This window comes from Ovis aries, chromosome 2, assembly GCF_016772045.2.
Source record: "Ovis aries strain OAR_USU_Benz2616 breed Rambouillet chromosome 2, ARS-UI_Ramb_v3.0, whole genome shotgun sequence".
Lineage (NCBI taxonomy): Eukaryota > Metazoa > Chordata > Mammalia > Artiodactyla > Bovidae > Ovis > Ovis aries.
In genome coordinates, this window is record NC_056055.1 from 70,239,159 (window position 1) to 70,252,987 (window position 13,829).

The 13,829-nt window shown below is 41.9% G+C and overlaps 1 long non-coding RNA gene across 2 annotated transcripts in view; it reads left to right on the plus strand.

Moving 5' to 3' along the window:
- Positions 1-13,829, plus strand: part of LOC105607956 (uncharacterized) — an 85,960-nt gene that overhangs the window by 49,647 nt on the left and 22,484 nt on the right. Inside the window, exons 8-9 of one of the 2 annotated variants that reach the window (XR_001434026.4) lie at positions 3,258-3,369; positions 10,948-10,997. This is a non-coding gene — a long non-coding RNA (uncharacterized LOC105607956). Of the gene's footprint in view, positions 1-3,257; positions 13,424-13,829 lie in introns of those variants that run through there. The other variant, XR_009599557.1, reaches the window with a different exon arrangement.

Below are 13,829 nucleotides of genomic sequence, written 5' to 3' on the forward strand. Positions count from 1 at the left end.
GAGAGTCAATGGGCATTTGCTGTATGGCTCAGGAAACTCAAACAGGGGCTTTGTATCAGTCTAGAGGGGTGGCATAGGGAGGGAGATGGGAGAGAGTTTCAAAAGGGAGGGGATATATGTATCCCTATGGCTGATTCCTGTTGAGGTTCAACAGAAAACAACAAAATTCTATAAAGAAATTATCCTTCAATTAAAAAGTAAATTAAAAAGAAAAGACAATTTGGAGACTTGGAACTGGGGCTCAGAATCGAGACTTAAATGAAAAACATTGTTAGGGACAAGATGCCCCCAAAAGTGACTAAAGTGAGAAAACAAAATACTGATATTTAAGGAGTAGCAGAGAGAAAGAAACCAATCAAGACACCAGAAAAGAGCCACCAATGGAGAGGTAAATCAGGAGAAAGAGAGAGAAACACCATGGGAGACAAAACCAGAGCTTTTAAGAATATAAATTCCAGCAGAACAAGCCACATGAATTGAGAACTGACTGTGCTTCGCCTGTTGGATGAGTAAGAACACAGGAGTATCTCCGTGCAGGGGTATGGGGAGAGCCAGGTTAGAGTGGAGAAAAGACCACGAGACCATCCAGGTATCACCTAAATCAAATCCCTTATGATTATACAGTGGAAGTGAGAAATAGATTTAAGGGCCTAGATCTGATAGATAGAGTGCCTGATGAACTATGGATGGAGGTTCATGACATTGTCCAGGAGGCAGGGATCAAGACCATCCCCATGGAAAAGAAATGCAAAAAAGCAAAATGGCTGTGTGAGGAGGGCTTACAAATAGCTGTGAAAAGAAGAGAAGTGAAAAGCAAAGGAGAAGAGGAAAGATTTAAGCATCTAAATGCAGAGTTCCAAAGAATAGCAAGGAGAGATAAGAAAGCCTTCTTCAGTGATCAATGCAGAGAAATAGAGGAAGACAACAGAACAGAAAAGACTAGAGATCTCTTCAAAAAAATTAGAGATACCAAGGGAACATTTCATGCAAAGATGAGCTCGATAAAGGACAGAAACTGTATGGACCTAACAGAAGCAGAAGATACTAAGAAGAGGCGGAAGAACTCTATAAAACATTTATACAGAAGAACTGTATAAAAAAGATCTTCATGACCAAGATAATCATGATGGTGTGATCACTCACCTAGAGCCAGACATCCTGGAATGTGAAGTCAAGTGGGCCTTAGAAAGCATCACTACAAACGAAGCTAGTGGAGGTGATGGAATTCCAGTTGAGCTATTTCAAATCCTGAAAGATGATGCCGTGAAAGTGCTGCACTCAATATGCCAGCACATTTGGAAAACTCAGCAGTGGCCACAGGACGGGAAAAGGTCAGTTTTCATTCCAATCCCAAAGAAAGGCAATGCCAAAGATTCTGCAAACTACTGCACAATTGCACTCATCTCAAATGGTAGTAAAGCAATGCTCAAAATTCTCCAAGCCAGGCTTCAGCAATACGTGAACCGTGAACTTCCTGATGTTCAAGCTGGTTTTAGAAAAGGCAGAGGAACCAGAGATCAAATTGACAACATCCGCTGGATCATGGAAAAAGCAAGGGAGTTCCAGAAAAACATCTATTTCTGCTTTACTGACTATGCCAAAGGCTTTGACTGTGTGGATCACAATAAACTGTGGACAATTCTGAAAGAGATGGGAATACCAGACCACCTGACCTACCTCCTGAGAAACCTATATGCAGGTTAGGAAGCAACAGTTAGAACTGGACATGGAACAACACACTGGTTCCAAATAGGAAAAGGAGTACATCAAAGCTGTATATTGTCACCCTGCTTATTTAACTTGTATGCAGAATACATCATGAGAAATGCTGGGCTGGAAGAAACACAAGCTGGAATCAAGATTGCCAGGAGAAATATCAATAACCTCAGATATGCAGATGACACCACCCTTTTGGCACAAAGTGAAGAGGAACTAAAAAGCCTCTTGATGAAAGTGAAAGTGGAGAGTGAAAAAGTTGGCTTAAAGCTCAACATTCAGAAAAGGAAGATCGTGGCATCTGGTCCCATCACTTCATGGGAAATAGATGGGGAAACAGTGTCAGACTTTATTTTTTGGGGCTCCAAAATCACTGCAGATGGTGATTGCAGCCATGAAATTAAAAGATGCTTACTCGTTGGAAGGAAAGTTATGAGCAACCTAGATAGCATATTCAAAAGCAAAGACATTACTTTACCAACAAAGTTCCGTCTAGTCAAGGCTATGTTTTTTCCTGTGGTCATGTATGGATGTGAGAGTTGGACCATAAAGAAAGCTGAGCACTGAAGAATTGATGCTTTTGAACTGTGGTGTTGGAGATGACTCTTGAGAGTCCCTTGGACTGCAAGGAGATCCAACCAGTCCATTCTAAAGGAGATCAGCCCTGGGATTTCTTTGGAAGGAATGATGCTAAAGCTGAAACTCCAATACTTTGGCCACCTCATGTGAAGAGTTGACTCATTGGAAAAGACTCTGATGCTGGGAGGGATTGGGGGCAGGAGGAGAAAGGGATGACAGAGGATGAGATGGCTGGGTGGCGTCACCGACTCGATGGACATGAGTTTAAGTGAACTCTGGTAGTCGGTGATGGACAGGGAGGCCTGGCCTGCTGCGATTCATAGGGTCACAAAGAGTCAGACATGACTGAGCGACTGAACTGACTGATGTGGAGTCAGAGAGAGTAAGTGTAGGTTGTACTTTGTAAAAGAATAGCTGTTAAAGAAAGAAGCATGGAGATGCTTTTTGAAAAGTGGCCATTAAATAGCTTTGGGGTTTTTTTTGTTTTGTTTTCTGAATGAAAGAAATGACCATATCTTTATGCTGAAGTGAATACCCAGTACAGCACTGAAGGGAAGAAAAGGATGTGACTGATGAAGCAGATTTCCTAGAGAGGCAGTGTGGAATAATATCCACTGCACCAGTGGATGGGGCTGCCTTTGATAAGAAAACTGTTTTTTACTAGAGATGAAGACAAAGACAAAAAAGGGATGAATGCAGATGTGGGTGGGCGTATGGGGAAATGGGAGAAAAAAGCCACTCTTGGTAGCTGCTCATCCCTACCTTAGAAACAAGGTCATCCCAAAGAGAGGAGATTGAAAGCTCTGAAGAGTGGTGAAGGTTTGGTATTGCAGTTCGGGGAAATGGGAGAAGCACGTTTGTAATAGGACTGCTGAGTAACATTGCGGGAACAACTGAGATTAGTTTTAGTCCAGATTTATAGCCTCCGTTCTATACGGTTGTGATTTTTCTTTTTCCTCCAGCGAAGCAATGCTCAAGAAATGTTTACAGCTGAGGAGGTACCGAGGGGATTGCCTGAAGGACACGAAGTCCATCCATCTCTCCAAATAGTTTGGATTATTTCTCAAGATCAAGGTAAACCATCCAAATTAAATGGTTGAACTTTATTATTCTGGTCCCCCTTCTTCATGTTTCTAAGTTGCATTTTGGTCTCAGGCCTCAGTTTCCTTGGAGGGAACCCAATGACAGACAGGCATAGGCCAGTCTTTATTGTGAGTGCTACAGGGGCTGTGGAGAAAGGGCAACCTCTAACCCATTCATGTTCCACTCATGAGGGCACAGAGAGTCATTTCCTTTAAGCCCAAATGCCAGGGAACATCTGGGTTTTATACCAGGTTAATCTGGTATAAAGCTAGGCACAGTCCAGAGCCTGGTCTTCACTTTGGAATACTTGGGTTCACATGTAGAATTCATCATCTGTTAGCTGGTTGACCTTGAGCCTCTTAACTTCTCTGTGCCTCAGTTTCCTTGTCTGTAACATAACAAAATATTTATTCCTACTTCATAAGGCTACAGTGAGAATTAAGTGAGACAGTCAATGTAAAAGCACTTAGCACAGTGGCGAATCGTTAAAATCCTCAATGCTTATTATCCAGCTTTGTTGCTGTTATTATTATTATCTTCCAAATGTTCTTTTCAGGCTTTGTGTTTTGTCTTTATCCTCGGTGTGACATGTATTTGTATGCATTCATTTACCTCTGGTCTCCACTTAATTTTTTTCCCCTTTTTTTCATTACCCATACTTAACTTATTTATTATCTGATATCTACCTATCACAGTTTTGGAATGAGTCGGAACCTAAGAAAGTGAATTCAAGGAGGTCTTAACCCAGTCAACAACTGTAAAGACTATTCTGTCCATTTTTACCCCTGTTGTAGTATATATTTCAGAGATGAGAAAAAGGATTTAGAACTTTCTTATCCCACATTTGCATCCAGAAATGCAAGTTTCCTTGAAGTCCATTTTGCCTGATATTTACTTTTTTTTTTTTCAATCATTCTTGTTCAGTGCCTAAAGGCACTTCACCCTAATTCAGTATCAGCTCAAATATTCCTCATTATAAATAAACAACATATTATTGTATTTGCAGAAGAGGGTGGATTACTATAGTCATGGAAGTGGTTACAGTTTGAGGAAGGATAATTCAATAATTCTTAAATATGTTTGAAAGGCAACCTGAGCATATTTTCCTTATCAAACTTTAGCACTTGAAATATATATACTAACCCTTTAGGACTATTCAGTCAAAAGTCAAAAACTTTACTTAGTTTTAAAAATATTCAAGAAGTTTCATCTTGGTGTTAGTATATCAACTTAGTCTATAATGTCATCAGGGAAACATGGAAAATATCCCAGATCTAGTTCTTTGCTTTCAGCTAAATAAGTTATCTGTGAAACCCCTGATATACAAATGTATCTCTTGGCTGTTAATAGCTTCATTTTTGTTTCATTTTTCTTATTGTTCCTGTTGCTGTTTTTGTTGTTGCAAGGGCCAGTTAAGTACCACACATGAGAAGCAGCTTTTGTTTTGTTTTCACTCAGGTTATGTGGGCATGGGATGGTTTATCCCAGGTGTTGATATCAAAAGGAGAGCAAAAGGGTTTAAGGCCAGTTCTCTAAAGAAATATGAGGACCCACCTCCCTGTCCCCCTTCCCTCTCTCAAGGCCAGAGTTGAAAACCAGAGGGCGTGTGTTGGCGGGCTACTCCCACCATCACCGACCATCCCCAAGAAAGCAGTGTCGGAAGCACAAAAAGAGCCCGCGTACAATGGTTAGTCTTCAAAGAGGCTCATTTGTTATATTGCTCAGAGCCCCACAGAGTTGCTGCAAGCTTATAACCGCCACTAATTTCAAAGGGAGCTCTGAACTTGCATACGCTCCGCGAGGCTCGGCGCAGGATGAGAAACAGCCTGAGTGGCTTGAAGCCGTGTTCAGACATTTTTTAATGTTCGTCAATGTCTTTGGCACCATCACTTTCACATAGAAACCCACTTACCTCCTGCTGCAAAGTGTGAAATAAAGCCATTTTCAAGCCTGGGTAGGGGATAGTCTGGAAATTGGGCTAAATCTTAAAACCACATGAAGACTGAAAATAGGATTCACAAGCTGGAGCTCAGCTCCCACTAACCCACTTCCAAGGTCAGGTCACCATGGCACCCTGCTCGGTTAGATACTGTCACTGCCACCTTTGAAGGGTTAAGGCAGTAAACTGTGGTTGTCTCAGGAGCTACCAAACTAAAGGCCCATCTCCAAGGCGTCCCAGGATCGCTGGTCCCCAGAAGAGGAGAGAAGTATTATTTCAGTCCGCGCTTTGTCAGGACCCAACTGGCACATCCCTGGGGAAATTCAAGTTAGGAACTGGCATTTCTTGCCACAGTGCTCGGCCTCAGGAGGTGCTGTAAGTGGCCCCTTGGTCCAGAAGGTTTGTAGGAGACAGATTCGGATCCATCAGAGGTCTTCCCCTGATCACTTGCATAGCGACCAGCTCTTCCCCAGTTGTTTCTGTGGCTCCCTAGTCACTAAGGCAAGGAGAAAGAGATCCCTTAGGGACTCAGAAATGACCTTGTACACTCCAGGAAACTCTGCGACAGGCAGTTCTCCAGGGAGCCTCTGGACGAGTCTCCATGAGCACCTTGTTGTTAGGATAAAGAAAAAAAGGTGTCCTTTTGGTTCACTGTTCAATGAATATTCATTAAGTCTTGGACAGTAGATTGGATGTTATCTTTTAGTAAGAAAGAGAAAGTTATTTATTTGGAAGAAAAGGAGTTAAATAATGGGACATGAGATGTGGTTTTTAGAAATCCAGAGATGCCCTCGATAAGTTTAAAAATGCAGCCTCTTCTCTAAAGTTCATAAGAAAGTATTGCTAGGCATTGATATACTCACACGCTCACTCTTTCATCACTGCTTTAACCGGTGCTTACGGAGCACCTGCTCCATGTAGATACAGTTCCACTTGTTGGGGTCAGCAGGGGACAAAGCAGATGAAAGTCCCCTCAGCTGGTGTCCGAGCGGCAAACACATGCTGTTTGTTCAGTCACTAAGTCGTGTCTGACTCTGCCACCCTATAGACTGCAGCCAACCAGGCTTCCCTAGGATAACAAAATAAGTAAGAAAACTTTTAAGTTCATGTTCTTCACACAGTGAAAGCTGTTCACTTACATGAAAGATCTGTGGCCTTAAATGAAACATAAAGTTATGTTTTTTGACAAAAAAAAAAAATTATCTGTGTTTCTGTCTCTCCTCAAGAGGCCTGTGAGTAGATGTAGCCATATATAGACAGATGAGGCACCACAAGTAGTTGCTAGAAATGTATCAAGTCATATCTATCCACAGTGGCATCCCTAAATGTCCCCATCATCAGTGTAAACACCTTTGAGTAATCTGTCTTCACTTACTGCTCTCCTTAAATACTCATGCAAAATGCCAGCAGGCTGTCTCCCTTCTTTCTGTTGCATCTTCTTATCACTAAAAGGAGACAGCCGCCTCTACCCCTAAAACACAATACACTTGTATATTTTTCCCTCTCATCCTCCTTCCCTTTATCTCTTCTTTTCTTCCTATAGGACCTATGTTGTGCCAGACATGGTACATTCCATAGGCCTCATCTTAACCACACTAAAAAAAAAAACCTAAATCTTAATATGGTTGCTTTTAGAAACACTGAAAAGAACTACTACACAGAATGGAAAGACGTGAAAGTCAGATTTCTCATAGAATATATGAATAATGCCACTGCCAATGGTACTACTGTACCTGAGAGTTTACAAGTCCTTTTAAAGATATGTCATTGTTGTTGTTTAGCCTCTTAAGTCGTGTCCAACTCCAACTCTGCAACCCCATGGACTGTAGCCCGCTAGATTCCTCTGTCCACGGGATTTTCCAAGCAAGAATACTGGAGTGGGTTTGCTTTTTCTTCTCCAGGGTGTCTCCCCAACCCAGGGATTGAACCCACATCTTCCACTTGACAAGCGGATTCTTTACCACTGAGCCACCTGGCAAGCCCATAACATATCATATAGCCCTCTAAACTTTTGCTTCTCAAAGTGTGGTTCCCAGAGCAGGAGCATCAGCATCTCTCAGAAGTTGCTAGAAATGTAAAATCCCATGCTCTGCCCCCAACCTACTGGACCAGACTCTGCATTTTAACTAGACCCTCAGGTGTATTTTATACACTTGAAAGTTTGAGGATCTCTACTCTAAATAGTCCCTGTGAGGAAATAGAAAATCTCATTGCCTGTTTTACAGGTAACAAAACAAAACAACGAAAACTAGGGGTTAGAGATTTTGACTAGTGAGTAGGTAACCAAATGTTGCAAGCAAGAGAGTTCCAGAAAAACATCTATTTCTGCTTTATTGGCTACGCCAAAGCCTTTGACTGTGTGGATCACAATAAACTGTGGAAAATTCTTCAAGAGATGGGAATACCAGACCACCTAACCTGCCTCTTGAGAAACCTGTATGCAGTGGAAGCAACAGTGAGAACTGGACATGGACATGGAACAACATACTGGTTTCAAATAGGAAAAGGAGTACGTCAAGGCTGTATATCATCACCCTGCTTATTTAACTTATATGCAGAGTACATCATGAGAAACGCTGGGCTGGATGAAGCACAAGCTGGAATCAAGACTGCTGGGAGAAATATCAATAACCTCAGATATGCAGATGACACCACCCTTATGGCAGAAAGTGAAGAGGAACTAAAGAGCCTCTTGATGAAAGTGAAAGAGGAGAGTGAAAAAGTCGGCTTAAAGTTCAGCATTCAGAAAACTAAGATCTGGTCCCATCACTTCATGGTAAATAGATGGGGAAACAGTGGAAACAATGGCTGACTTTAATTTGGGGGGCTCCAAAATCACTGCAGATGGTGACTGCAACCATGAAATTAGAAGATGCTTACTCTTTGGAAGGAAAGCTATGACCAACCTCGATAGCATATTCAAATACTTTGCGAATAAAGGTCCATCTAGTCAAGGCTATGGTTTTTCCTGTGGTCATGTATGGATGTGAAAGTTGGACTATAAAGAAAGATGAGCACCAAAGAATTGATGCTTTTGAACTGTGGTGTTGGAGAAGACTCTTGAGAGTCCCTTGGACTGCAAGGAGGTCTAACCCTTCCATCCTAAAAGAGATCAGTCCTGTGTGTTCATTGGAAGGCTTGATGCTGAAGCTGACATTCCAATACTTTGGCCACCTGATGAGAAGAACTGACTCATTTGAAAAGACCCTGATGCTGGGAAAGATTGAGGGCAGGAGGAGAAGGGGACGACAGAGGATGAGATGGTTGGATAACATCACCGACTCAATGGACATGAGTTTGGGTGGACTCCAAGAGTTGGTGATGGACAGGGAGGCCTGACATGCTGCTGTTCATGAAGTCACAAAGAGTTGGACATGACTGAGCAACTGAACTGAACTGAACCAGATGTGGAGTCAAGGACCACTTTTCTTTCCATAACACTGCACTCCCTATTTGAAGGATCTGTTGCATACCTCTGTTTGGATTTGCCATCACCCAGCTCAGCATTTCATAGAAGGATCTGCACAATAATTATAGCCTAATGGTGGCAAGTAGGCCAATGCTAATCTGCTTCTTGATGATATATTCCTCATGTAGGATGGTCTTGCTGCTTCTCATCTGAGAGTTCTAAGGTTAATGATAAGAAAAAAGTTGCATATTTATAATTTTTCTAGTTGTCTCCAGTTCCTCACCAAAGAAGAACATGTTCACTGGATAACAATTTTTGAGGTTTCTGATGTCAATTTCCTTTCCCCAGCTGGCTCTTGAGTATTTTATCTGATCATCTTGGAAGAAAGGGGAAAGACAGCCATCATATAGCAAGCACTTCCTGGGTACACAGCTCAGTGCTCTTTATGTGTTATTTCAGAATTCTCAGAGAGACCCATGGGTTGACTCGGTTGCCCTTATTTTACAGAGGCAGAAGGTGAGACTCAAAGGTGACACCCGTGGCAATCCTGGGGATCAAGCCTGATTCTGTCCTACCGTGCTGGCCTCTTCCTAGAAGGAAGTCTTGTGTGAATGAGTATGGAAGGTGACCCAAGGTGGGGGCAGGCTCTCATTGTGTGTTCAGTCGTTCAGTCGTGTCCGACTCTCTGTGACCCCATGGGCTATAGCCGCCAGGCTCCTCTGTCCATGGGATTCTCCAGGCAAGAGTACTGGAGTGGGGTGCCATTTCCTTCTCCACAGGCTCTCATCACCTTCTGTCTTTGGTCACCACGGATGAAACGGCAGGTACCCATTTCCTAAACAAGAAAAGCAGGTTCCAATTTTCCCCTGCTTTTAAGGGTGGAGTTAACTAACTGGAATGAAATCAAAACAGAGAAGAATCCACTAGAGGGATGCAAGCTAAATATGCAAAACTTCCCCAAAAGAACTCAAAAGCCAGCACGATAGCGTTGCTGGGGTTATATACTTAAAAACATCCTTATCAACACCATACAAGTTGGCTAAAATCCAGACATATGATCTAAGCAAGTCCCTCTATATGAGTCACTTTTAAATTCCTCATGCTTAACAGGGAAGTGGGAAAATGTCACCATATTCTTTAAGAAAAGAATGAATAGATTTCTCAAACTGGTGGGGCTGAGAAAGGCATCTTCCTGGCTCTCAAACAGACAAACGCCCCCAACAGGAGTCCTCTCCATTCCATCCCAGCTCAGATACACTAGACGGAAATGCCCTCATCTATTACTCTCTGAGAATCTGCAGACAATCTGCATGGAGGTATCTCTACTGGTCTTAAAAAATTCAATCAGATATTATGACCCTCGGATTTTAGTGTACGCTACAAACGTTTAACTGGTTTGGCATTAAGGATGTAAACTTTCCAATCTTTTCCTAGAACCATGACACTACAAAAGGGACTGTTGTAATTAGGAGTAAAACTGTGCTGTCTTCATTAACCAGTAAAGCACTCTCTAAACCCAGGAAGGCTCTACTTGTATTCCAAGAAAAGTCAGGAAAATGGTGCCACCAGAGCCCAATAAAGACATAGGGTCAGCTTGTGCTTGCTGGAATTGACTAGGGTTATGTGAAATGGCTTTAAAAAGCAAGGAAGAGCAAATGCTTCTAGCAGAAGAGATCTGAGTAGAGGAAAAATGCTGAAGAATCATGTTAAGCTCAATCTTGTTTAAAGTTTCATCAGATGATTTCAGTCTCGATTGCCTAGATTCATTCAGCATCATTGCCTTGTGATGGAGCCACCCTTATTAGCCAAGGATAGTATGCTAACTGGTTGGAGGCTGCTTCTTTCCTGGTTGTAGCATGTGACCAAAAGAAGGCTTTCTGAATTGCAGCTGGGAGTGATACATCCCAGGTGATGCAAAATAGCTAAGGAGTGTGTATAAAACCAGGCTAGTCTCAAAGATGATTACAGGCTTTCCTTTAGTTCTTTAATCTCCACATCCATTTCTGTCCTGTCAGAACCATCTACTCTGGAACCTCACTACAGCATCAGTTGCAGGAAGAGCCAAGTGTGTTACTAGCCTCTGCGTTTGGATGCCTAAAGAAATTTGGTCACTCACGTCACCAACCGAGCATGTCCTAAGGGCTTCAGCTGTGAGGCAGTCCCATACATGGGAGGAAGACAAGCACATTCTCAAGGAATTTGATTTATGTTTTCTTCACAGATGCTTGGGACGTGTGTGCTTCCTGGAAAACCACCATGGATCGATTGCAGGTAGCAGGCTATCTAGCTGTTATTCTGTCTTTGAGCTGAAATTCTGATCACCCATGTTTCAAAAGCTAATTAAGCTATGGTGCAGTTGTAACAAAAGGACCCTGGACAGGATCTGGGCTCCAGTCCCTGCATCTAGCTGGCTCTGCAGCTCTAGGCAAATGAGCTCCCCACTGGGACGCCGCTGCTTGGTCCTGCAGTAGTAATCACTGTATTTATTAAACACTTTCTCTGAGGTGTTCCCTGGTGGCTCAGACGGTAAAGCGTCTGCCTGCAATGTGGGAGGCCTGGGTTCAATCCCTGGGTTGGGAAGATCTCCTGGAGAAGGAAATGGCAATCTACTGCAGTATTCTTGCTTGGAAAATCCCATGGATGGAGGAGCCTGGTAGGCTACAGTCCAGGGGTTTACAAAGAGTCGGACACGGCTGAGCAACTTCACTGTTCACTTTCTCTGAAGTAGGGGTTATGCCAAGTACTTTAACTGGGTGATCTCATTTAAACCTTGCAAACCCCCCAGGAGTAGGTTCTATGGTTACCTCCTTTTTGCAGATGAGAAAACTGAAGCATGGAAAGCTGGATAGCTTGTCCAAGGAGACACAAGTGACATATGCAAGTAGCAGAATTTAATCCAGTTTCCTGGGTCTGTGCTCTTAACCCCTCAGCTGCCTAATTTTCTCATGGCCTCACTGCCCCAGGCCAGGGAGGTGTTCTAGAAATTCCTGACTGTATTTAGAGATGATTGGCTTAACTTATATAGTTCATGTATGCTCCTGTGTATTGTTTACATTTTTACATTTTAAACGTTTCTTGATTTTTTAATCAAAATCCCCAACCTGAAATGTCTGAATGAGTCGTGGAAAGATCACTTCCTCTAGGATTATGAGTGATTTTCTGTCCTTTATAAATTCCTCTTTTTATAAGTGGAGATAATAATGCCTGGCTTATTAGGTTGTTGTGAGGCTCCAAGCTAAACGGCTAGAGGTGGAAAGCGATGTATGAACAGAATTTGTTCACTAGTATATTTAAATACCAGCTCTTTGGGGAAAGACTTTCCTATATATCTGCTGTGATATGAAACACTGTGCCCCCACACTTGTGCGATGCTAAAGTGAGGGTCTTGATCATTACTTTGAATGTGGTTTTCAACTAAAAACAGAATTCTTTTTTTTTTTAATTAAAAGTTTTTCAACTTTATTTGCATGCTTACTTTTAAAACTTTTCTATTCTAATATAGCTGATATACAGTGGTGTCTTAGTTTTAGGTGTAAAGCAAAGTGATTCAGTGTTATACATACAGCCTATAAATTTTTTTCAGATTCCTTTCTATTATAAGTTATTATAACACTGAATAAAGTTCCCTGTACTATACAATAGGACCTTCTTGTTTATCTGGTTTTTGTATGGTAGTTTATCTCTGCTAATCTCAAGTGTCTATTTTATCCCTCCCCTGCATTTTCACTTTCATGCATTGGAGAAGGAAACGGCAACCCACTCCAGTGTTCTTGCCTGGAGAATCCCAGGGACGGGGGAGCCTGGTGGGCTGCCGTCTATGGGGTCGCACAGGGTCGGACACGACTGAAGTGACTTAGCAGCAATAGCCTTTCCTCTTTTGGTCACCATAAGTTTTTGTGACTGTGTGTCTGATCCTGTTTCATAAATAAGTCCATTTGTATCAGTGTCTTCAGAGTTCACATGTGAGTGATATTGTATTTATCTTTCTGTATCTGACTTACTTCACTTTGTATGGTAATATCTCAGTCCCTCCATGTTGCTGCAAATGGCATTATTTTATTCCTTGAAAAAGAAATCTTAAATGTATTCTTATTTACCTTAGCACCATAAATTGATGTAACAGAAAGAACAGCTTAATGGTGATAGTGAAGCAAAGAGAACTAACATCTACTGAGCACCTAAATTTGTTGTAGGCGTCATCTCAGTGAATTTCCATCATTGCTCTATTGAGAAAGATGTGAGAAAACTGAAATATAAAGATGTTAAGTAGCTTCCATGGGACACGTGGCTTTTCGTTAAGAGCGAGGATTGAAATAGAAGTTTAACCTGTCTCCAGATACCAGGATTTTCACTGTGTCATGCTGAGTGAATTCTCTGTAAGCTTTTTGGTGCTATGTCACTCCAGTCGTGTCCAACTCTTTGTGACCCCGTAGACTGTAGCCCACCAGGCTCCTCTGTCCATGGTATTTGCCAGGCAAGAATACTGGAGTGGGTTGCCATGCCCTCCTCCAGGGGATCTTCGAGACACAGGGATCGTACCCATGTATCTTACATCTCCTGCATTGGTAGGTGGGTTCTTTACCACTAGTGCCAATAGATTTTTTTTTTAATTTATGTATATACTGTTCACTTATCAGTATATTAAAGTACCCATATTAGTAGTCAACATTTTCATAATAAATTTCTGCTGATAAACCAAGACCTTAAAATTATGAAGTTCAACTTCTAATCCATTGCTTTTCCAGTTTCTTCTTGAATACTTCCTACCATGTGGAACTCACTATTTCCAATGGCAAACACTTTCATTTTTGAATGCTTAGGAAGTATTGCTACTAGGCCATCCCCTCAGGCATCTCAAACTGAAGATGTTCACAACTTAATTCATAAAGTTGTTTCATAGTTTTATTTATAGTTATTGGGGATCTGAGCGTACCATAGGAGAGTGGGCCCTAAGGGAGCTTTATCCCATCAATAATTCACTAGAGATTACATTTTAAACATCCATTCACTTTTTCATTACTAAAGCCAAAGAAAAAGGTCAGTAAAAATTGTTACCTTGTCTCCTTGGGATTTTCCAGGATCATCTTATCAGAGTTTAGTACC